The sequence below is a fragment of the Homalodisca vitripennis genome, chromosome 2 (genome assembly GCF_021130785.1).
Source record: "Homalodisca vitripennis isolate AUS2020 chromosome 2, UT_GWSS_2.1, whole genome shotgun sequence".
NCBI lineage: Eukaryota > Metazoa > Arthropoda > Insecta > Hemiptera > Cicadellidae > Homalodisca > Homalodisca vitripennis.
Genome location: NC_060208.1, coordinates 5,163,735 through 5,188,805, shown reverse-complemented (window position 1 = coordinate 5,188,805; position 25,071 = coordinate 5,163,735). Strand labels below are relative to the sequence as shown.

The 25,071-nt window shown below is 42.3% G+C and overlaps 1 protein-coding gene across 2 annotated transcripts in view; it reads right to left on the bottom strand.

Annotated features, from left to right (window-relative positions):
• LOC124353481 (tyrosine-protein kinase Src64B) overlaps positions 1–25,071 on the bottom strand; it is a 151,192-nt gene that overhangs the window by 106,041 nt on the left and 20,080 nt on the right. The window contains exon 2 of one of the 2 annotated variants that reach the window (XM_046803324.1): positions 11,757–11,809. The exons of the other annotated variant lie outside the window; for it this stretch is intronic. The gene's annotated coding sequence lies outside the window, so the exon portion shown is untranslated. The remainder of the gene's footprint in view (positions 1–11,756; positions 11,810–25,071) is intronic. 2 annotated transcript variants of the gene reach the window in all.

The window sequence follows — 25,071 nt, the reverse complement described above, 5'->3', positions numbered from 1 at the left end:
CTGTAGGTCAAAGTACCTCCCACCTCTGTACAAGTGTAATGCGCTTGTACATACAGCAATATTAGTACATTGTCGCGGTCATTTACGGACAGAGTGGAGGAGGAGGGAAATGTCGCGCTGAGTGGCGTGTATAGGTTTCACACTCGCAGCTGTAGGTCAAGTACCTCCCACCTCTGTACAAGTGTAATGCGCTTGTACATAAAGCAAATTCAGAAATAAACTGAGTAGCATAAACTTTGTTCCGCAACATGAATTCAAGACGCTTTAAGATAGTTTGCACTACAAGTAGGCCTACACAATACAGTAGGACACGGCTTTAGTTGTTTGGCTGCGGACCCAGACACAGTTTACAGAGCTGATGTACTCGACAATGTGCTGTGTTTGGGACATGACCAAGCCTGTTACTGCGAGCAAGATAGTAGGACAAGGCTGTAGTTGTTTGGCTGCGGACCCAGACACAGTTTACAGAGCTGGTGTACTCGACAATGTGCTGTGTTTGGGACATGTCCAAGCCTGTTACTGCGAGCAAGATAGTAGGACACGGCTGTAGTTGTTTGGCTGCGGACCCAGACACAGTTTACAGAGCTGGTGTACTCGACAATGTGCTGTGTTTGGGACATGTCCAAGCCTGTTACTGCGAGCAAGATAGTAGGACACGGCTGTAGTTGTTTGGCTGCGGACCCAGACACAGTTTACAGAGCTGGTGTACTCGACAATGTGCTGTGTTTGGGACATGTCCAAGCCTGTTACTGCGAGCAAGATAGTAGGACACGGCTGTAGTTGTTTGGCTGCGGACCCAGACACAGTTTACAGAGCTGGTGTACTCGACAATGTGCTGTGTTTGGGACATGTCCAAGCCTGTTACTGCGAGCAAGATAGTAGGACACGGCTGTAGTTGTTTGGCTGCGGACCCAGACACAGTTTACAGAGCTGATGTACTCGACAATGTGCTGTGTTTGGGACATGTCCAAGCCTGTTACTGCGAGCAAGATAGTAGGACACGGCTGTAGTTGTTTGGCTGCGGACCCAGACACAGTTTACAGAGCTGGTGTACTCGACAATGTGCTGTGTTTGGGACATGTCCAAGCCTGTTACTGCGAGCAAGATAGTAGGACACGGCTGTAGTTGTTTGGCTGCGGACCCAGACACATTATACAGAGCTGGTGTACTCGACAATGTGCTGTGTTTGGGACATGTCCAAGCCTGTTACTGCGAGCAAGATAGTAGGACACGGCTGTAGTTGTTTGGCTGCGGACCCAGACACATTATACAGAGCTGGTGTACTCGACAATGTGCTGTGTTTGGGACATGTCCAAGCCTGTTACTGCGAGCAAGATAGTAGGACACGGCTGTAGTTGTTTGGCTGCGGACCCAGACACATTATACAGAGCTGGTGTACTCGACAATGTGCTGTGTTTGGGACATGTCCAAGCCTGTTACTGCGAGCAAGATAGTAGGACACGGCTGTAGTTGTTTGGCTGCGGACCCAGACACATTATACAGAGCTGGTGTACTCGACAATGTGCTGTGTTTGGGACATGTCCAAGCCTGTTACTGCGAGCAAGATAGTAGGACACGGCTGTAGTTGTTTGGCTGCGGACCCAGACACAGTTTACAGAGCTGGTGTACTCGACAATGTGCTGTGTTTGGGACATGTCCAAGCCTGTTACTGCGAGCAAGATAGTAGGACACGGCTGTAGTTGTTTGGCTGCGGACCCAGACACATTATACAGAGCTGGTGTACTCGACAATGTGCTGTGTTTGGGACATGTCCAAGCCTGTTACTGCGAGCAAGATAGTAGGACACGGCTGTAGTTGTTTGGCTGCGGACCCAGACACATTATACAGAGCTGATGTACTCGACAATGTGCTGTGTTTGGGACATGTCCAAGCCTGTTACTGCGAGCAAGATAGTAGGACACGGCTGTAGTTGTTTGGCTGCGGACCCAGACACATTATACAGAGCTGATGTACTCGACAATGTGCTGTGTTTGGGACATGTCCAAGCCTGTTACTGCGAGCAAGATAGTAGGACACGGCTGTAGTTGTTTGGCTGCGGACCCAGACACAGTTATACAGAGCTGGTGTACTCGACAATGTGCTGTGTTTGGGACATGTCCAAGCCTGTTACTGCGAGCAAGATAGTAGGACACGGCTGTAGTTGTTTGGCTGCGGACCCAGACACATTATACAGAGCTGATGTACTCGACAATGTGCTGTGTTTGGGACATGTCCAAGCCTGTTACTGCGAGCAAGATAGTAGGACACGGCTGTAGTTGTTTGGCTGCGGACCCAGACACATTATACAGAGCTGATGTACTCGACAATGTGCTGTGTTTGGGACATGTCCAAGCCTGTTACTGCGAGCAAGATAGTAGGACACGGCTGTAGTTGTTTGGCTGCGGACCCAGACACATTATACAGAGCTGGTGTACTCGACAATGTGCTGTGTTTGGGACATGTCCAAGCCTGTTACTGCGAGCAAGATAGTAGGACACGGCTGTAGTTGTTTGGCTGCGGACCCAGACACATTATACAGAGCTGATGTACTCGACAATGTGCTGTGTTTGGGACATGTCCAAGCCTGTTACTGCGAGCAAGATAGTAGGACACGGCTGTAGTTGTTTGGCTGCGGACCCAGACACATTATACAGAGCTGGTGTACTCGACAATGTGCTGTGTTTGGGACATGTCCAAGCCTGTTACTGCGAGCAAGATAGTAGGACACGGCTGTAGTTGTTTGGCTGCGGACCCAGACACATTATACAGAGCTGATGTACTCGACAATGTGCTGTGTTTGGGACATGTCCAAGCCTGTTACTGCGAGCAAGATAGTAGGACACGGCTGTAGTTGTTTGGCTGCGGACCCAGACACATTTTACAGAGCTGATGTACTCGACAATGTGCTGTGTTTGGGACATGTCCAAGCCTGTTACTGCGAGCAAGATAGTAGGACACGGCTGTAGTTGTTTGGCTGCGGACCCAGACACATTATACAGAGCTGGTGTACTCGACAATGTGCTGTGTTTGGGACATGTCCAAGCCTGTTACTGCGAGCAAGATAGTAGGACACGGCTGTAGTTGTTTGGCTGCGGACCCAGACACATTATACAGAGCTGGTGTACTCGACAATGTGCTGTGTTTGGGACATGTCCAAGCCTGTTACTGCGAGCAAGATAGTAGGACACGGCTGTAGTTGTTTGGCTGCGGACCCAGACACATTATACAGAGCTGATGTACTCGACAATGTGCTGTGTTTGGGACATGTCCAAGCCTGTTACTGCGAGCAAGATAGTAGGACACGGCTGTAGTTGTTTGGCTGCGGACCCAGACACATTATACAGAGCTGATGTACTCGACAATGTGTTGTGTTTGGGACATGTCCAAGCCTGTTACTGCGAGCAAGATAGTAGGACACGGCTGTAGTTGTTTGGCTGCGGACCCAGACACATTATACAGAGCTGGTGTACTCGACAATGTGCTGTGTTTGGGACATGTCCAAGCCTGTTACTGCGAGCAAGATAGTAGGACACGGCTGTAGTTGTTTGGCTGCGGACCCAGACACATTATACAGAGCTGATGTACTCGACAATGTGCTGTGTTTGGGACATGTCCAAGCCTGTTACTGCGAGCAAGATAGTAGGACACGGCTGTAGTTGTTTGGCTGCGGACCCAGACACATTATACAGAGCTGGTGTACTCGACAATGTGCTGTGTTTGGGACATGTCCAAGCCTGTTACTGCGAGCAAGATAGTAGGACACGGCTGTAGTTGTTTGGCTGCGGACCCAGACACATTTTACAGAGCTGATGTACTCGACAATGTGCTGTGTTTGGGACATGTCCAAGCCTGTTACTGCGAGCAAGATAGTAGGACACGGCTGTAGTTGTTTGGCTGCGGACCCAGACACATTATACATTGCTGGTGTACTCGACAATGTGCTGTGTTTGGGACATGTCCAAGCCTGTTACTGCGAGCAAGATAGTAGGACACGGCTGTAGTTGTTTGGCTGCGGACCCAGACACAGTTTACAGAGCTGGTGTACTCGACAATGTGCTGTGTTTGGGACATGTCCAAGCCTGTTACTGCGAGCAAGATAGAACGTAGAAATGTATAGTATTTAACTTATAAAGGCTGATGTTGATTTCAGCGATAAATGCTAGATTGGTGTAAATCAGTCATTCTCTGTATGGTTTAAACACCATTTTGTGTGTAATTGTTGTTTCCAATAACTTATCAAATACCTAAGGCGCTATTGTTTTTTAACTAATTTTCTACAACATTGTTACAAAAAGGCGACAGTGTAAAATTTACACAAATTTCTACACATGCAGGTATTTGCGTGTTTAGCCTGAAATGTGCGCCTTTCGAAAACAGGAGAAGGCTGTCCGTCTGTTCTCAGTGTTAATTTGACGAACCACTTTAGAAGTTTCTTCTACTTATGGAACATTTCAATCAGTTAGACGAAACGGAACGTTTTTAAGGAAAATAGCGGCAAAACAATTCGCAAATTCTGGTTGACCTCCTCGGGAACTGTACCCGTGACTTCTCGGTGAGAGGCACAGCCTTACCTCTACGCTACGGTGGAGGACATCTCCACACAGACCATGCAGGGATATTTCAAACATAACGTAACGAAATAGTTATCGCACAGACGGACGCCCGGCTAGAGTTTCTCTATTTGACTAAAAGGAACCTATTCAAGTATCTATGATCTTTCTACCAAGAGTTATCGCACAGACGGACGCCCGGCTAGAGTTCTCTATTTGACTAAAAGGAACCTATTCAAGTATCTATGATCTTTCTACCAAGAGTTATCGCACAGACGGACGCCCAGCTAGAGTTCTCTATTTGACTAAAAGGAACCTATTCAAGTATCTATGATCTTTCTACCAAGAGTTATCGCACAGACGGACGCCCGGCTAGAGTTCTCTATTTGACTAAAAGGAACCTATTCAAGTATCTATGATCTTTCTACCAAGAGTTATCGCACAGACGGACGCCCGGCTAGAGTTCTCTATTTGACTAAAAGGAACCTATTCAAGTATCTATGATCTTTCTACCAAGAGTTATCGCACAGACGGACGCCCGGCTAGAGTTCTCTATTTGACTAAAAGGAACCTATTCAAGTATCTATGATCTTTCTACCAAGAGTTATCGCACAGACGGACGCCCAGCTAGAGTTCTCTATTTGACTAAAAGGAACCTATTCAAGTATCTATGATCTTTCTACCAAGAGTTATCGCACAGACGGACGCCCGGCTAGAGTTCTCTATTTGACTAAAAGGAACCTATTCAAGTATCTATGATCTTTCTACCAAGAGTTATCGCACAGACGGACGCCCGGCTAGAGTTCTCTATTTGACTAAAAGGAACCTATTCAAGTATCTATGATCTTTCTACCAAGAGTTATCGCACAGACGGACGCCCGGCTAGAGTTCTCTATTTGACTAAAAGGAACCTATTCAAGTATATATGATCTTTCTACCAAGAGTTATCGCACAGACGGACGCCCGGCTAGAGTTCTCTATTTGACTAAAAGGAACCTATTCAAGTATCTATGATCTTTCTACCAAGAGTTATCGCACAGACGGACGCCCGGCTAGAGTTCTCTATTTGACTAAAAGGAACCTATTCAAGTATCTATGATCTTTCTACCAAGAGTTATCGCACAGACGGACGCCCGGCTAGAGTTCTCTATTTGACTAAAAGGAACCTATTCAAGTATCTATGATCTTTCTACCAAGAGTTATCGCACAGACGGACGCCCGGCTAGAGTTCTCTATTTGACTAAAAGGAACCTATTCAAGTATCTATGATCTTTCTACCAAGAGTTATCGCACAGACGGACGCCCAGCTAGAGTTCTCTATTTGACTAAAAGGAACCTATTCAAGTATCTATGATCTTTCTACCAAGAGTTATCGCACAGACGGACGCCCGGCTAGAGTTCTCTATTTGACTAAAAGGAACCTATTCAAGTATCTATGATCTTTCTACCAAGAGTTATCGCACAGACGGACGCCCGGCTAGAGTTCTCTATTTGACTAAAAGGAACCTATTCAAGTATCTATGATCTTTCTACCAAGAGTTATCGCACAGACGGACGCCCGGCTAGAGTTCTCTATTTGACTAAAAGGAACCTATTCAAGTATCTATGATCTTTCTACCAAGAGTTATCGTACAGACGGACGCCCGGCTAGAGTTCTCTATTTGACTAAAAGGAACCTATTCAAGTATCTATGATCTTTCTACCAAGAGTTATCGCACAGACGGACGCCCAGCTAGAGTTCTCTATTTGACTAAAAGGAACCTATTCAAGTATCTATGATCTTTCTACCAAGAGTTATCGCACAGACGGACGCCCGGCTAGAGTTCTCTATTTGACTAAAAGGAACCTATTCAAGTATCTATGATCTTTCTACCAAGAGTTATCGCACAGACGGACGCCCGGCTAGAGTTCTCTATTTGACTAAAAGGAACCTATTCAAGTATCTATGATCTTTCTACCAAGAGTTATCGCACAGACGGACGCCCGGCTAGAGTTCTCTATTTGACTAAAAGGAACCTATTCAAGTATCTATGATCTTTCTACCAAGAGTTATCGCACAGACGGACGCCCGGCTAGAGTTCTCTATTTGACTAAAAGGAACCTATTCAAGTATCTATGATCTTTCTACCAAGAGTTATCGCACAGACGGACGCCCGGCTAGAGTTCTCTATTTAACTAAAAGGAACCTATTCAAGTATCTATGATCTTTCTACCAAGAGTTATCGCACAGACGGACGCCCGGCTAGAGTTCTCTATTTGACTAAAAGGAACCTATTCAAGTATCTATGATCTTTCTACCAAGAGTTATCGCACAGATGGACGCCCGGCTAGAGTTCTCTATTTGACTAAAAGGAACCTATTCAAGTATCTATGATCTTTCTACCAAGAGTTATCGCACAGACGGACGGATAATATGACGATTTAAGAAGGTTCTTTCAAATACTTAGTAACGAGAAATTAAATATACCATGAGGTAAAAATATTGTTACCACAACTCAGGAGGCGTTATGTTAAGCCCAGCGTCGAGAGTGGAAAATGTACCGGTTCGGCCGCTGGGTATCCAAATGTAAATGTTTCGTTTTGAGCTTCTTCATCGTCGACTTTCTTTGGATCTCTTCAGACGAACATGACTGCAGATTCCAGGAGTCAAGTCTGAGTCAGCGTCAGATACCAGACGCTACAATAATAGTTAGGTGAACTGAAGCAAAACTCGTCAAGCCCAGCCTCGAGAGTGGAGAGTGGACCGTTCGGTCTTCTGATACCCAAAGTCTTTATCGTATTACTGGGCTAGACAATGACAATTAAACGTTTAACGATACACACTATCAATCGTAGATATGTAATCATAAACTGATTTGAAGTTATAGTTCAACGCACCCACCATCAGTTGCGTTGATAGAATCAGTGGACACAGACAAGAATTTTAACGTTTCATTATAATCCAGGTCAAATGTGATATCTTTAATATATGGATTGACTCAAGTGTAGTTTTTAAATTTGCAACGAACTCTTGCTTCAAAAAAACAAAGGGAGAAAGCTGCCTGTTCCAAACAACATAATGTTTGTATTGTAAAAATAATAATTAAATTTAAATATGATAACGATCCCTTCTCGAAATTATCCTATATGGCTTATTCCCAAACTGATAACATGCTTACGTCACTAAAGTAGGTTGTTAGCATTTAAATAGACTTATATATAATTTACATATGATAAGCACAGAGAATTTTAACATCATTAAATCAAATGTAATTGAATAAAAAATGTATGAGTAAATAATACGACAAAATATTACTTATGTGAGCATGTGTGTTTGTTAATTTCTTGGCATGCGTTGTACAAAACAGGAATGACCAAATAACTTAAATACATTACCTGTTATATTCCTTGTAGTATTGATTAAGAAAACAAGATTAAAGAATCCGTTGTGATTGCTTAATCAGTTTGGATAGCGATAAGCCAATCAGATCACGAGGACAAGACGTAACAGTATCATGTGAGATCCGAGAACAAAAGGTTACATAATTAGCTGGATTTTCTAAGTCTGTTTGAAACGCAATCAGTCAATGAAAAGAAGGGAAAATACGTACTGTTCCATGTCAGACTTGAGAGCACAAGACAAAACGATTTTTTTCATCTGTATGGTTAGCAATCAGATCGCTAGAAAAAGGCATGCCGTTCCTTGTGAAATTCGAGAACGCAAAAACAGCTGGATTTGCTGCATCTGTTTGGTTAGCGATCAGATCACGAGAAAAAGGCATGGCGTTTCTTGTGAGATTCGAGAACACAAAAACAGCTGGATTTGCCTCATCTGTTTGGTTAGCAATCAGATCACGAGAAAAAGGCATGGCGTTTCTTGTGAGATTCGAGAACACAAAATCAGCTGGATTTGCCTCATCTGTTTGGTTAGCAATCAGATCACGAGAAAAAGGCATGGCGTTTCTTGTGAGATTCGAGAACACAAAATCAGCTGGATTTGCCTCATCTGTTTGGTTAGCAATCAGATCACGAGAAAAAGGCATGGCGTTTTCTTATGAGATTCGAGAACACAAAATCAGCTGGATTTGCTTCATCTGTTTGGTTAGCGATCAGATCACGAGAAAAAGGCATGGCGTTTCTTGTGAGATTCGAGAACACAAAATCAGCTCGATTTGCTTCATCTTGTTGTGTTTCCTACGGTAATAGAACCACATTAAAAAAGTGTCTTGTCAGCTGATCGATTTGGATAGATTTACATAAAAATAAGTATTTGTATCTTGAGCAACTACATTACCATGTCTCGACAACTTAGGACAACCTTTGGGTTGTTATCGCAATAATCAAACCCAGATTTCTCATCTTGGACTCGTGTACGAAAACTCCTCTCTTCTGTTCTTACCAACCTACAATGTAGTAGTGAAACAAAAACAGTCATCGGACCACAATTTACAAAGTTAGTGATAGGACTCACGGAGGAAATTGTCCGACGTCACGATGAAGCGAAGCGGAAGCCGATTTACCGGAAATAAAAAAACCTTGTGGGGACGCACGTCGTGTCCTTTACGGCCTTGGATTTTAATCCCGATTCGAGCCACGAGGCGCGACCTGACACTGTTAGATATGGGACGGCGGACCGAGGACGGGCCGGACCGTCTGTCCACCAGCTGACTGACAGCCGACAGACGAGGGAGGGATGTGCCGAGACGGAAATAAATGACACGACTCGGTGCCAACAGGTATGACGTGAACAATGCTGCCTGACACTGTTAGATATGGGACGGCGGACCGAGGACGGCCCGGACCGTCTGTCCACCAGCTGACTGACAGCCGACAGACGAGGGAGGGATGTGCCGAGACGGAAATAAATGACACGACTCGGTGCCAACAGATATGACGTGAACAATGCTGCCTGACACTGTTAGATATGGGACGGCGGACCGAGGACGGCCCGGACCGTCTGTCCACCAGCTGACTGACAGCCGACAGACGAGGGAGGGATGTGCCGAGACGGAAATAAATGACACGACTCGGTGCCAACAGGTATGACGTGAACAATGCTGCCTGACACTGTTAGATATGGGACGGCGGACCGAGGACGGGCCGGACCGTCTGTCCACCAGCTGACTGACAGCCGACAGACGAGGGAGGGAAGTGCCGAGACGGAAATAAATGACACGACTCGGTGCCAACAGGTATGACGTGAACAATGCTGCCTGACAAACTGAGCAGCACCCAAACAATTGACACATTATCTGAATGGAACCTATTTCCAGCGCAGTCGAAAGAAAGGCATCTGAAGACGTGCGAGGCAGCTACCACACGATTTGTTGGCCATACTTATACAAACGTCGTGTCACATCCTGTAATATCATTCCTTAAACAGGTGTCATAGCTGACCAAACCGACGTGACAAATTAGTTGTTTCGGTTTAAAATGTAGGCTAATAATTGCTTTCCGGAAACTTAGGCATTAGTTAAATATACTTTTGTAATGTACCACTGTCCGACTTGTAATCTATAATCACTCGGACACTTCTGGACCGAGGATAAGGCGCGTCAATTACACGCTCGTAACACGTGACCATTGTAAATCTCTTTATCTTGTTGTGCGTCACAAGCTCATTGTTATTATTTACGTATCTGGTTGGTTTAAGCGTGTAAAGCTAACATAATATAGAAGCCCGCTTAAATCCATGATTGATTTCATTCTTGTGTAGAGGACGCTTATGTACAGATCCTACGTAAAACTAATAGTGATCTTGTACAATGCTAATTGGCCCTCAATTTTTTACAACTATAAACTACAACTATATTTTTTACTGGGTTTACTTATTATTTAAAACTGTAAATGTATGTTTAAAGTCCATAGAATAATGTTCAAACGTTAACGAGATCTGAACTAAAATTTGATTTAGCAGCTAAAACTGTTTTAGTACTTTAAAATCATTTAACATTTTTGAACAATCGTTACCTTGATACAGTAGAACAATCGAAGTTATGATAAATTAGGGATACAAGATAATCTTAACTGTACACTAAACGCCATCTTAGCACAGGAACATTTCGTAAATAAATGTAAATGGCCGCCATAGTGAAACGTTCAATAACTTACTTATGTGTGCTGGGCTAACAAACCCACGACACTGACACTGATTGCTATTTGAGAATTTTACGATAGTTACAGGGTTGTTGTTTACACCTGAAGAAGGGGGTGGACTCCAATCCTCGAAACGGAGTGTGCATACAGTATAACGATGAAAATGTCCGAAATCCTAGTTTTCTTTCAAATTAACCAACATTAATAATAACCTTTAAGTTCCGCATTCAAATTTACAATGGAGTCCGATGCAAAACTGAAACCACATCCGAAACGGCAATTTCTGGAAGGAGGCGACGCGGCGTCTACTTTATTTAATCAAGGTAAGCTGTCTCTTAGCACAACGGTTCGGTATAAGAACTGGACTTTATTTCTCTGGGGGTCCGCGGTTAAACGTGGTTAAGGCACGGAAACCGCCATACTTGTTAACGTGCCTTTGTTGTCCGAAACAAAATTAAAATTAACTTGAAACTAATTTCTAACGTTGAAAATCGGGCATTAAAAAAAAATAACATATAAGTTACAAAGAAATAAAACAGTTTTAGATCAGCTGTTCCCGCGTGTAGTAAACGTCTCGTCTCGTACACAATTAGCCCTCCAGTAGTTACGAGGGTACAACTATTTGTCGGCACCTGTACACAGCGTCTGGTGTAGCAAGGTGCAAGCGACTCCGCCCACTGGCGGGCAGCCGTAGGCGGCAGCAAGGGACACGTCAGCGCGGTTTGTGCGTCAGCGGAAGTATTTTTGGTGCGGCGAAAACAGGAAAGTATTCAGCCGGCAGCGGCAGCAGCCACATTGGCATTCCATCAGTCACTGCCCGCCAGTTTCAGGACAAGAGTTGAATGTACACCTCAGTGGTTCGGAATCCAGTTAAATCCGTAGAACAGCTCTTATGATCTCACTGGACTCACCAAGGAACATATATGTACTTGATCTAAGCCCAACCACGTTTTCGACGAAAATAAAAATACAATTTCCAAAAGTTGAAGATCATGAACATATACGTCATAAATTATTTGATTGTTCTCCCTGAACGTGTTTTAAAACACGAATAAAAAAGTGTCATTATTCGAAAACACTAGGTTGAATACAGTGTATAAATTTTTATTTCATTTTGAATAAGAAGCTTACCAAATTTGAGACTTCTACACTAAAGTACTTCCATATTTTGCCTCCATCCTTACCTGAAAACAAAGAACAGTGTTTAGTTGTTTTTAGTACTATAGTAGGAGACATGTTGCAAGCCTGGCCATTTAGATTTATTATTAATTACAAATGGAAAGAGATGTCAATCAATAATTTTAATACTAGTTTTGTCGTACGAAACTATCTTTTAAACTCATGCAAAATTTCACTATAATATATACAGGTAGGTGCAATAAACAGCAGTAGGCTTGCATGTACAGGGAGTAAATTAAGTCCTGGTACGCCTGGGTATATTTCAAACGGATTAAGATATCGATGTACAACCTTCACTATAATATATACAGGTAGGTGCAATAAACAGCAGTAGGCTTGCATGTACAGGGTGTAAAGTAAGTCCTGATACGCCTGGGTATATTTCAAACGGATTAAGATATCGATGTACAACCTTCACTATAATATATACAGGTAGGTGCAATAAACAGCAGTAGGCTTGCATGTACAGGGTGTAAAGTAAGTCCTGGTACGCCTGGGTATATTTCAAACGGATTAAGATATCGATGTACAACCTTCACTATAATATATACAGGTAGGTGCAATAAACAGCAGTAGGCTTGCATGTACAGGGTGTAAAGTAAGTCCTGATACGCCTGGGTATATTTCAAACGGATTGAGATATCGATGTACAACCTTCACTATAATATATACAGGTAGGTGCAATAAACAGCAGTAGGCTTGCATGTACAGGGTGTAAAGTAAGTCCTGATACGCCTGGGTATATTTCAAACGGATTAAGATATCGATGTACAACCTTCACTATAATATATACAGGTAGGTGCAATAAACAGCAGTAGGCTTGCATGTACAGGGTGTAAAGTAAGTCCTGATACGCCTGGGTATATTTCAAACGGATTAAGATATCGATGTACAACCTTCACTATAATATATACAGGTAGGTGCAATAAACAGCAGTAGGCTTGCATGTACAGGGTGTAAAGTAAGTCCTGATACGCCTGGGTATATTTCAAACGGATTAAGATATCGATGTACAACCTTCGCCATAATTATTCTAATAATTTTTTGAATGATATAAAATTCCCCCTCCTTTCAAAGGAGGATGCGGGGGAAGGGTAACTTTAGATTTTCAAATTGCAACTCCCTTTCTTGTGACATATAATTTTAATGGTATCTTTAATATAAACACAATGACATGAGTACACCATCTCTACGTTCCTAGCAAGTTATGGGCAAATAACCCCTTAAGTTTGAGGCTCGAAGTGTTATTGAATAAACGTCGTTACCAACTGATATTCTGCTTTATTTAAGTCGTTGTTTTAGGAACAACGATAAAGTAAACTCTATTCAAATATTTTGTAGAAAACTTAAGCGACCAACTGCTCAAATGCAACTGAAAGGACAAGTGAGGAAGTGAAAGCCTAAAATGTAAGAGGTTATTTGCCCATAACTACTGCTAGGAACGTAGTAGAGATGTTCTTCATGTCATTGTGTTTCTATTATGTCACATGACGGGGATTGCAGTTACCCACCCACGTACTTGAAAAGGAGAGGGAGGGAATTTTTGTATCATTAAAAAATCTAAAAAAGTAAGTATGGTGAACGGTGAAGGTTTTAAATAGATATCTCAATCCGTTTGGAATATATCAAAACGTGTCAGGACTTAGTTTACACCCTGTATGTGTCTCTTACTATAAAATACAATAGAACATAAGCAAGAAAGAAACTTGAAGAAGGAACCATGGTACACACATTGTTTCTCTAAAGTTAATTTAATCATCTATTCCTTAACGTAATAAGTAAATCGCCAAAGCACACGCTCATATGGTTATATGCCATTTTACAATTAATCATCGTTTTTCACGTCGACTGTACTGTATACTGTATAACCTCACTGTTCCTGTTTCACAACTAGTGAGATCAGTCATGCGGTGAAGATACTCCAATAGTAGAAGTGGCCATTCCCCAATTCGAAACACGACCTCTTTGACAGGGAATTGGCGGATGTTCAATGGACACAACATCTTTAGAAAATAAATCACTAGCGTCCTTTCGAGGAAAACTGTCAGAAACTTTGAACGCAAACTACACTACGGACGAAATATCTCTTCCAAGTATCGCTTTTAATTTTAGAACTAAATCGATTTCTTTAAGTGTGCCTCTTTCATTCCCTCGTCTTAACACAGCTCATAACATACTTTCGGTTTGGAAATTCGCATCGGAATAATAATGACTACTACAGCTAATGATACTTTAAGAACATATTTGATGTATAAGATTTTCGGTATTCACGAGTGTTTTCCATAGACGAATACCAAGTGGTTTGTGTTGCCAAGTAGTGAAGCAATGTAATTGTCGGCTACCGTGTATCGCTGTAGCCTTCTCGAGTGAGGACACTGGCAGGAAGCGAGGAGCGTGACAGTTCTACCAACGACACGACTGGGGGTCTACCCGGACAATGGTTGGGAGATACGAGCCTACAGTATATCGGCACGGTACTAATACTGCAACACTATAACACACTCTTGATATTAAATGTTCTCTTTTTGATTTATGATAACAATTTGAACAAAACTATTCAAAGTGGACATCTTGTTCAATACGCTGATCTCTGTCTAAGATCTAAGTCAAAAATGACTTGGAAATAGAAACCTACATGGAAATTAATTTATGCATCCAATTCTTTGTCGAAAACCCTTACACTAAATAATAAAAAACAAACTTTATGAATTTAAATTTGTGTCAGTGCGTGTTACTCTTTGCGATTGCACTTTGAACGTCATTTTCAGACCTTTCACGTGGAAAGCGTGAATTTATAACCACAGCTTTTTACAAAACCGCACAAGAAAGTTTTAACAGAGTAGACTTGTAATTCTGCAATTATAATAATAAATATAATAAATTATATAATAATAATAATATAATATTAAGTCTGCATAATTAAATTTTTGTCTAGTCCCTCGAGTTTCGAATTACCAAAGTGCCATTGTATTTCATAAAGAAACAAAAACAAATAAAAATAGAATCAGTATTACAAGTCAAATTATTAAAATATGTATTTAAAGTTTTATTACTCTAAAACAATCTATCCACATTCTTACATCAGACTTAAAATATACAAACAAAAACAAAATTAATTTATACCTTAAGAGGGAAGATGTACGAGCATATCAAGTTCATTGGACACGAAGAAGAAACATAGCAAATAATTCAATGAATGGTATGAGTTGATAACTGAATCAATGTTGAAGATAATAAAACGGTCCTGTACCGTCAATAAACATATATCTGAAAGGTAATATACACATGTACTCAAGTGTACACTGACGACCAGGAGTCCAGCACCGCAAGCGCCCCGAGCCATCAAAACAAGCATCCATTTCAAAACCTTGGTTACGGTGATATTGGATTTCCGAGATTAAACGTTTTACCTTCAATCAAAGGCTCTGCAAACTAAATAAACAAATACATAAACAAACAACCGAGAGTTGTACGACTAATAAACCGTCCTCTCGGTTCTCAGTAACACTCGGGTTTGACAGTGGGAGTCCGAAACAGAAGGATACGGGTATCACTTAAACAAATACATAAACAAACAACCGAGAGTTGTACGACTAATAAACCGTCCTCTCAGTTCTCAGTAACACTCGGGTTTGACAGTGGGAGTCCGAAACAGAAGGATACGGGTATCACTTAAACAAATACATAAACAAACAACCGAGAGTTGTACGACTAATAAACCGTCCTCTCAGTTCTCAGTAACACTCGGGTTTGACAGTGGGAGTCCGAAACAGAAGGATACGGGTATCACTTAAACAAATACATAAACAAACAACCGAGAGTTGTACGACTAATAAACCGTCCTCTCAGTTCTCAGTAACACTCGGGTTTGACAGTGGGAGTCCGAAACAGAAGGATACGGGTATCACTTAAACAAATACATAAACAAACAACCGAGAGTTGTACGACTAATAAACCGTCCTCTCAGTTCTCAGTAACACTCGGGTTTGACAGTGGGAGTCCGAAACAGAAGGATACGGGTATCACTTAAACAAATACATAAACAAACAACCGAGAGTTGTACGACTAATAAACCGTCCTCTCAGTTCTCAGTAACACTCGGGTTTGACAGTGGGAGTCCGAAACAGAAGGATACGGGTATCACTTAAACAAATACATAAACAAACAACCGAGAGTTGTACGACTAATAAACCGTCCTCTCAGTTCTCAGTAACACTCGGGTTTGACAGTGGGAGTCCGAAACAGAAGGATACGGGTATCACTTAAACAAATACATAAACAAACAACCGAGAGTTGTACGACTAATAAACCGTCCTCTCAGTTCTCAGTAACACTCGGGTTTGACAGTGGGAGTCCGAAACAGAAGGATACGGGTATCACTTAAACAAATACATAAACAAACAACCGAGAGTTGTACGACTAATAAACCGTCCTCTCAGTTCTCAGTAACACTCGGGTTTGACAGTGGGAGTCCGAAACAGAAGGATACGGGTATCACTTAAACAAATACATAAACAAACAACCGAGAGATGTACGACTAATAAACCGTCCTCTCGGTTCTCAGTAACACTCGGGTTTGACAGTGGAAGTCCGAAACAGAAGGATACGGGTATCACTTAAACAAATACATAAACAAACAACCGAGAATTGTACGACTAATAAACCGTCCTCTCAGTTCTCAGTAACACTCGGGTTTGACAGTGGGAGTCCGAAACAGAAGGATACGGGTATCACTTAAACAAATACATAAACAAACAACCGAGAGTTGTATGACTAATAAACCGTCCTCTCAGTTCTCAGTAACACTCGGGTTTGACAGTGGGAGTCCGAAACAGAAGGATACGGGTATCACTTAAACAAATACATAAACAAACAACCGAGAGTTGTATGACTAATAAACCGTCCTCTCACTTCTCAGTAACACTCGGGTTTGACAGTGGAAGTCCGAAACAGAAGGATACGGGTATCACTTAAACAAATACATAAACAAACAACCGAGAGTTGTATGACTAATAAACCGTCCTCTCACTTCTCAGTAACACTCGGGTTTGACAGTGGGAGTCCGAAACAGAAGGATACGGGTTATCACTTAAACAAATACATAAACAAACAACCGAGAGTTGTACGACTAATAAACCGTCCTCTCAGTTCTCAGTAACACTCGGGTTTGACAGTGGGAGTCCGAAACAGAAGGATACGGGTATCACTTAAACAAATACATAAACAAACAACCGAGAGTTGTACGACTAATAAACCGTCCTCTCAGTTCTCAGTAACACTCGGGTTTGACAGTGGGAGTCCGAAACTGAAGGATACGGGTATCACTTAAACGAAATACATAAACAAACAACCGAGAGATTGTACGACTAATAAACCGTCCTCTCAGGTTCTCAGTAACACTCGGGTTTGACAGTGGAAGTCCGAAACAGAAGGATACGGGTATCACTTAAACAAATACATAAACAAACAACCGAGAGTTGTATGACTAATAAACCGTCCTCTTACAGTTCTCAGTAACACTCGGGTTTGACAGTGGGAGTCCGAAACAGAAGGATACGGGTATCACTTAAACAAATACATAAACAAACAACCGAGAGTTGTATGACTAATAAACCGTCCTCTCAGTTCTCAGTAACACTCGGGTTTGACAGTGGGAGTCCGAAACAGAAGGATACGGGTATCACTTAAACAAATACATAAACAAACAACCGAGAGTTGTATGACTAATAAACCGTCCTCTCACTTCTCAGTAACACTCGGGTTTGACAGTGGAAGTCCGAAACAGAAGGATACGGGTATCACTTAAACAAATACATAAACAAACAACCGAGAGTTGTATGACTAATAAACCGTCCTCTCACTTCTCAGTAACACTCGGGTTTGACAGTGGGAGTCCGAAACAGAAGGATACGGGTTATCACTTAAACAAATACATAAACAAACAACCGAGAGTTGTACGACTAATAAACCGTCCTCTCAGTTCTCAGTAACACTCGGGTTTGACAGTGGGAGTCCGAAACAGAAGGATACGGGTATCACTTAAACAAATACATAAACAAACAACCGAGAGTTGTACGACTAATAAACCGTCCTCTCAGTTCTCAGTAACACTCGGGTTTGACAGTGGGAGTCCGAAACAGAAGGATACGGGTATCACTTTAAAATTCGAACAAACCAAATGCTGTATTTGGATATTTAGATATGGCTAAATATGTTATAAAAAAGAAGAAACAAATATGCAAAATTTAATCTTGATTTGGTTTTATTGGATAAAACTACTTTTTTAATCAGATTATTTTGTAAAATCACTACATACTTTTTTCTGGAGAACCAATAGTTTTTAATACTATTTTATAATCACCAGAATGTATTAAATTTTTATACGCAATTTTTGAAACGAAAATAGTTATACAGCTTTACTTTGCACTTTTCCCACGGTTCCGTATTTGTAAACAAAAGTGCACTAATAATAATACAACTATTTAAAAATAAGAAAGATACTGTTACTCTGGCTAAAACTGACATTGTTGCTATTTGGGAAGTAACGAGGGTTCAAAGTTAAAGTGTTCGTGTTTATTTATATTTTCATTCAATACTTGTTTTTTGAAACTAAATCTATCGAGAAGAAAAACTATATGCAATGGGAATATACATTGAGCATTTGCTACAACCTGTCCCTAGCTTTGTAAAATTAACATTATTACAGCTATAGGATGAATTATAGCTCGACTTCGCAAACAGCCCCAATCAAAGATAACTGAAATCACGGCCCTTATAATCACCGTTGTTGTACAATTACCACCTGCTAGTTCGAGATCGCGTGCAGGTTACACAGTCTCAGGTCGTGGCCAGCTGCCGCCAGCCGCGCTAGAGTCGGACAGTTCAAACTGAGTTGTCAAACTAACCTTACGCTTGTGGGTCCCAACGTTCCGTTTAATAGGGCAAGGTCTAGTTCTATAGATGGACAAGCGATATAGGAAGACTTGTACAACAGTTTCAAACTTCACAGCTTTATTAGAAAAATTATGCCAGGTATCCGACATTGAAACCATTTTCGAACATAATTTTTTCGCACGGTCTCGATTTCTCCATCTGTGTAACAAATTTTCATTTGTTAAGATACAAATTAGGTGAAATAAAAATGTGTATTTACATTCCAATAAACTACTGGTAATACAATGTAAAAATACAATGATAAACAGCATTTGTTTTAATAAAATGTATGTAGAATGCTACGCAGGAACACTTAAATGCCAGCCCCACTTCATCTACACACGACACAATCCGCCCGAGGACATAGCTTGGATGCGGTATCTACAGCCTTCAGCCTGAAATGAATGAACCTACGTATTACTGTAAGCTTGGTCACTCTCGAATAATTTTAATCTTTGCATTCCTAATGAGTTCAGGGTTACACAGTCACCTTTCCATCCCATCTATTTATTTACAACTATTTTTATTTCTATTTTATTTACTTAATTGTTTTAATCAAGACACATTATATAAAACACAATTTTAATCAATAAGAAAACATTGTTATGTTTTAATACATAAAACAAGTGAAATGTGTGTGTACCGTTTAAGATGCTCACAACATGTCCATACAGAACTGATTACAGTTCCACTGGCGGTGATAGAGCATCCGTACAAATTCCCCATGTTCATTTGAGGAACAATGAAATGGAAAACGTGTTCAACTTAACATTTTCCGGTGTATCAGTACTTCACAGAAGGACATTTTGTCACAGTAATAAGAGATTTTCCATCCAAAAAAGTCGAATGATTTGAATTATGTGTCAACGTAGCTTCTAAAACAGTGCTCAAATCACTTGTTGAAGCTACTCGAACACCTAATTAATATCTCTTTTCGCTCTGGAACTTTTCCCTCCTCTCTCAAAACGGCCAAAGTTACCCCAGTTTTCAAAAAAGGCGACCCGTGTTCCGTTCAAAATTACAGTCTGATTCCGATCTAGCCGTCTTTCAGCAAAGTTTTTGAAAAGGCCTTCTTAATTCGGATCGTGATTTTTTTGGAGAGTCACAAAGTGCTATCAATAAATCAGTTCGGATTCCGAAGTAGAAAGTCAACATTATACTCAGTCGTGCGTCTAGTTGACTTGATAGTGGATGGACTTGAAGGTCAAAGAGACACACTTAGTGTGTTTCTAGACTTCTCTAAAGCTTTTGACTGCGTTGATCATTACACCTTGACTAAAAAAACTGGAATATTACGGGATACGGGGAGTGCCTCTCGATTGGCTCAAATCGTATCTTGGTTATAGAAAACAATTCGTCAAAATTTCAAACATGCAATCGGGGTAGGAGTGCCTGAGCTGTGGAGTCCCTCAAGTTTTCATACTCGGTCCACTTCTCTTCTTATTGTATGTCAATGACGCTGGCCCATCGCTTAATAACGGGCAAATTGTCCAATACGCAGATGACACAACTCTCTGTTTCAGCTCAAAATCAATCCCAGAACTGGAAATTGTGACATTCACAGAGCTCAACAATACAATCCAGCACTTCAACGAGCTCAATCCCAAAACAAATCCATCAAAGTCAACTTTCATCAAATTTTGTTTGTGAAATACAGACTCAAATTGGGATCCAACAGTCATGTTAGATGAAACTGAAGTCGAACACGTCCTCTCGACTAAATTCCTTGGGATGTACCTAGATAGAGGGCTGACATGGAATTCTCACGTCGACAATGTCTGTTCAAAACTGCCTTCAGGCATTAATGTTCTGAGGCAGCTTTCCAAATACTGCCCAATTCAGGTACTGATGACTGCGTATTATGGAATAATCTACAGGGAGGTTGTGCAAACGTACATTTTCATAGAATGTCCACCTTGCAGAAAAAGCCGTTAGAATAATTGCAAAACTTCAACAAAGAGAGTAGTTCTGACCAGTATTCAAAAATCTCAAACTGTTGACGCATCCCTGCCTCTATATTCTGGAAATATATCTTTTTTCAAATCAACATACGAGGTTATAAGAGCTAGTGACGTACACTCTTATGACAATAGATGCAGGAATAACTACCGTACTGGAAGACACAGGACGGTGGCTTATTAACGATTGCATTCGCAGGCAGGAGTTCAGTTCAACAACTTGCCAAATTCAATAAAAAATGCCACAATGCCTAAGGCATTTAAAACTCGTCTGAAAAATGCTCTGATCTCAAAAACTTTCAGTACAGACGAATTCATGTTAAACGATTGGGGGACCACCTAATTAACTGACCATGTGATTAGAGTGGGAAAATTACGTAATGAAATAGAATTCGGGTGAAACGGTACGTCTCATGAGAGCCACTGTAACGACGAATGCAAAATTGTATCTTTTAAATTTCATAACGATTGCGATGCAATTGATATTGTTTTTTATGCAAAACCATTGAATTGAATTGACTGTCCGATAAACTCGACTATAGGGTGATACCGCTAATGTCATATACTATACAGCGCACACAGACAGTACAAGGGACCGAGGCAGGGAACGAACAGGAGAGCAATTCTCTCTGTACAATATTTAGTAGCCTACTGACACCACGTGGGCCGACAGCTGTGTCAATACTGCCCGATAAACTCGACTATAGGGTGATACCGCTAATGTCATATACTATACAGCGCACACAGACAGTACAAGGGACCGAGGCAGGGAACGAACAGGAGAGCAATTCTCTCTGTACAATATTTAGTATACTGACGCCAGGTGGGCCGACAGCTGTGTCAATACTGCCCGATAAACTCGACTATAGGGTGATACCGCTAATGTCATATACTATACAGCGCACACAGACAGTACAAGGGACCGAGGCAGGGAACGAACAGGAGAGCAATTCTCTCTGTACAATATTTAGTAGCCTACTGACACCACGTGGGCCGACAGCTGTGTCAATACTGCCCGATAAACTCGACTATAGGGTGATACCGCTAATGTCATATACTATACAGCGCACACAGACAGTACAAGGGACCGAGGCAGGGAACGAACAGGAGAGCAATTCTCTCTGTACAATATTTAGTAGCCTACTGACACCACGTGGGCCGACAGCTGTGTCAATACTGCCCGATAAACTCGACTATAGGGTGATACCGCTAATGTCATATACTATACAGCGCACACAGACAGTACAAGGGACCGAGGCAGGGAACGAACAGGAGAGCAATTCTCTCTGTACAATATTTAGTAGCCTACTGACACCACGTGGGCCGACAGCTGTGTCAATACTGCCCGATAAACTCGACTATAGGGTGATACCGCTAGTGTCATATACTATACAGCGCACACAGACAGTACAAGGGACCGAGGCAGGGAACGAACAGGAGAGCAATTCTCTCTGTACAATATTTAGTAGCCTACTGACACCACGTGGGCCGACAGCTGTGTCAATACTGCCCGATAAACTCGACTATAGGGTGATACCGCTAATGTCATATACTATACAGCGCACACAGACAGTACAAGGGACCGAGGCAGGGAACGAACAGGAGAGCAATTCTCTCTGTACAATATTTAGTAGCCTACTGACACCACGTGGGCCGACAGCTGTGTCAATACTGCCCGATAAACTCGACTATAGGGTGATACCGCTAATGTCATATACTATACAGCGCACACAGACAGTACAAGGGACCGAGGCAGGGAACGAACAGGAGAGCAATTCTCTCTGTACAATATTTAGTAGCCTACTGACACCACGTGGGCCGACAGCTGTGTCAATACTGCCCGATAAACTCGACTATAGGGTGATACCGCTAATGTCATATACTATACAGCGCACACAGACAGTACAAGGGACCGAGGCAGGGAACGAACAGGAGAGCAATTCTCTCTGTACAATATTTAGTAGCCTACTGACACCACGTGGGCCGACAGCTGTGTCAATACTGCCCGATAAACTCGACTATAGGGTGATACCGCTAATGTCATATACTATACAGCGCACACAGACAGTACAAGGGACCGAGGCAGGGAACGAACAGGAGAGCAATTCTCTCTGTACAATATTTAGTAGCCTACTGACACCACGTGGGCCGACAGCTGTGTCAATACTGCCCGATAAACTCGACTATAGGGTGATACCGCTAGTGTCATATACTATACAGCGCACACAGACAGTACAAGGGACCGAGGCAGGGAACGAACAGGAGAGCAATTCTCTCTGTACAATATTTAGTAGCCTACTGACACCACGTGGGCCGACAGCTGTGTCAATACTGCCCGATAAACTCGACTATAGGGTGATACCGCTAGTGTCATATACTATACAGCGCACACAGACAGTACAAGGGACCGAGGCAGGGAACGAACAGGAGAGCAATTCTCTCTGTACAATATTTAGTAGCCTACTGACACCACGTGGGCCGACAGCTGTGTCAATACTGCCCGATAAACTCGACTATAGGGTGATACCGCTAATGTCATATACTATACAGCGCACACAGACAGTACAAGGGACCGAGGCAGGGAACGAACAGGAGAGCAATTCTCTCTGTACAATATTTAGTAGCCTACTGACACCACGTGGGCCGACAGCTGTGTCAATACTGCCCGATAAACTCGACTATAGGGTGATACCGCTAATGTCATATACTATACAGCGCACACAGACAGTACAAGGGACCGAGGCAGGGAACGAACAGGAGAGCAATTCTCTCTGTACAATATTTAGTACTGACGCCAGGTGGGCCGACAGCTGTGTCAATACTGCCCGATAAACTCGACTATAGGGTGATACCGCTAATGTCATATACTATACAGCGCACACAGACAGTACAAGGGACCGAGGCAGGGAACGAACAGGAGAGCAATTCTCTCTGTACAATATTTAGTACTGACACCACGTGGGCCGACAGCTGTGTCAATACTGCCCGATAAACTCGACTATAGGGTGATACCGCTAATGTCATATACTATACAGCGCACACAGACAGTACAAGGGACCGAGGCAGGGAACGAACAGGAGAGCAATTCTCTCTGTACAATATTTAGTAGCCTACTGACACCACGTGGGCCGACAGCTGTGTCAATACTGCCCGATAAACTCGACTATAGGGTGATACCGCTAATGTCATATACTATACAGCGCACACAGACAGTACAAGGGACCGAGGCAGGGAACGAACAGGAGAGCAATTCTCTCTGTACAATATTTAGTACTGACGCCAGGTGGGCCGACAGCTGTGTCAATACTGCCCGATAAACTCGACTATAGGGTGATACCGCTAATGTCATATACTTAGATCATATGACATATATGATGTCATATACTGGCGGTGGGAAAACAGAACAATATCTACAGTCACCTGGAGACCTACATCACGGCCAGACCAATCAACACTGACATCGTTCTTGTCACCTTCCACGCCGACACGATCTGGTGCCGGACCACTCTATTCACGATGAGACCGCACTTGTAAATGCCTACATTGAAGAGCTCGCAATCCGACACAACATCAAGGTCCTAAACTTCAATAGGATCGGTCGCAGGCATTTCACAAGACACGGTATGCACCTCTCAATGCGAGGGAAAAGCGGGATACTGGCTGGAATGATTGTGGAGAGCCTCGCTCGGCTGAGACCTGTCCCTCCGGAACCAGAGAAGCCACTCCTAGTGACCGCCGTCCCTCCAGCCGCCGTGCCGCCACCTGCTGCAACCCCCTGGGAGCCGGCTGCTGCCTCTCAACGGTCTTCAAGGCTCCAGCTTGTCTCATATGCGGAGGCAGCTAGGGCGTAACTACACCTGACAGAGACTCTCGAAAAGAAGGCTCTCCTATGTTCAAAAAACTGGTTCTGGTCATACATGTGTGAAGCCGACCTAGGGATGACTTCAGATCCAGCTCCAAAAACGCAACAAAATTCAAAATCAACATTTAAAAAACATCCAAAATTTAAAATTGGCAACTGAAACAATAAAATTGATTCACCAAAACGCCCAAATTGGCAAACCAACAAGGTTGAAGAGCTAGAGATTCATGTGTGAAGAGCTTAAACCAGAGGTGTGTTATAGTCTCAGAGCACGGTTTCAAATCCGATTCAATACATCTTTTTAAGATTCAAAATTTGAATTGGCTAAATATTTCTGTCGAACCAGCTGTAAAGGGGGCGGTGGTGTGTGCGATTTTTATGAAAAATTCCTCAAAATTTGAAGATTTCAGAATTAAAAACAGTTCGGACATGAATTTTTGAAGCTGAAGACATCACAATCTTGTCCAACTCTTCCGCAAGAATAACTATCATTGGACTTTATAGATCCCCCAAT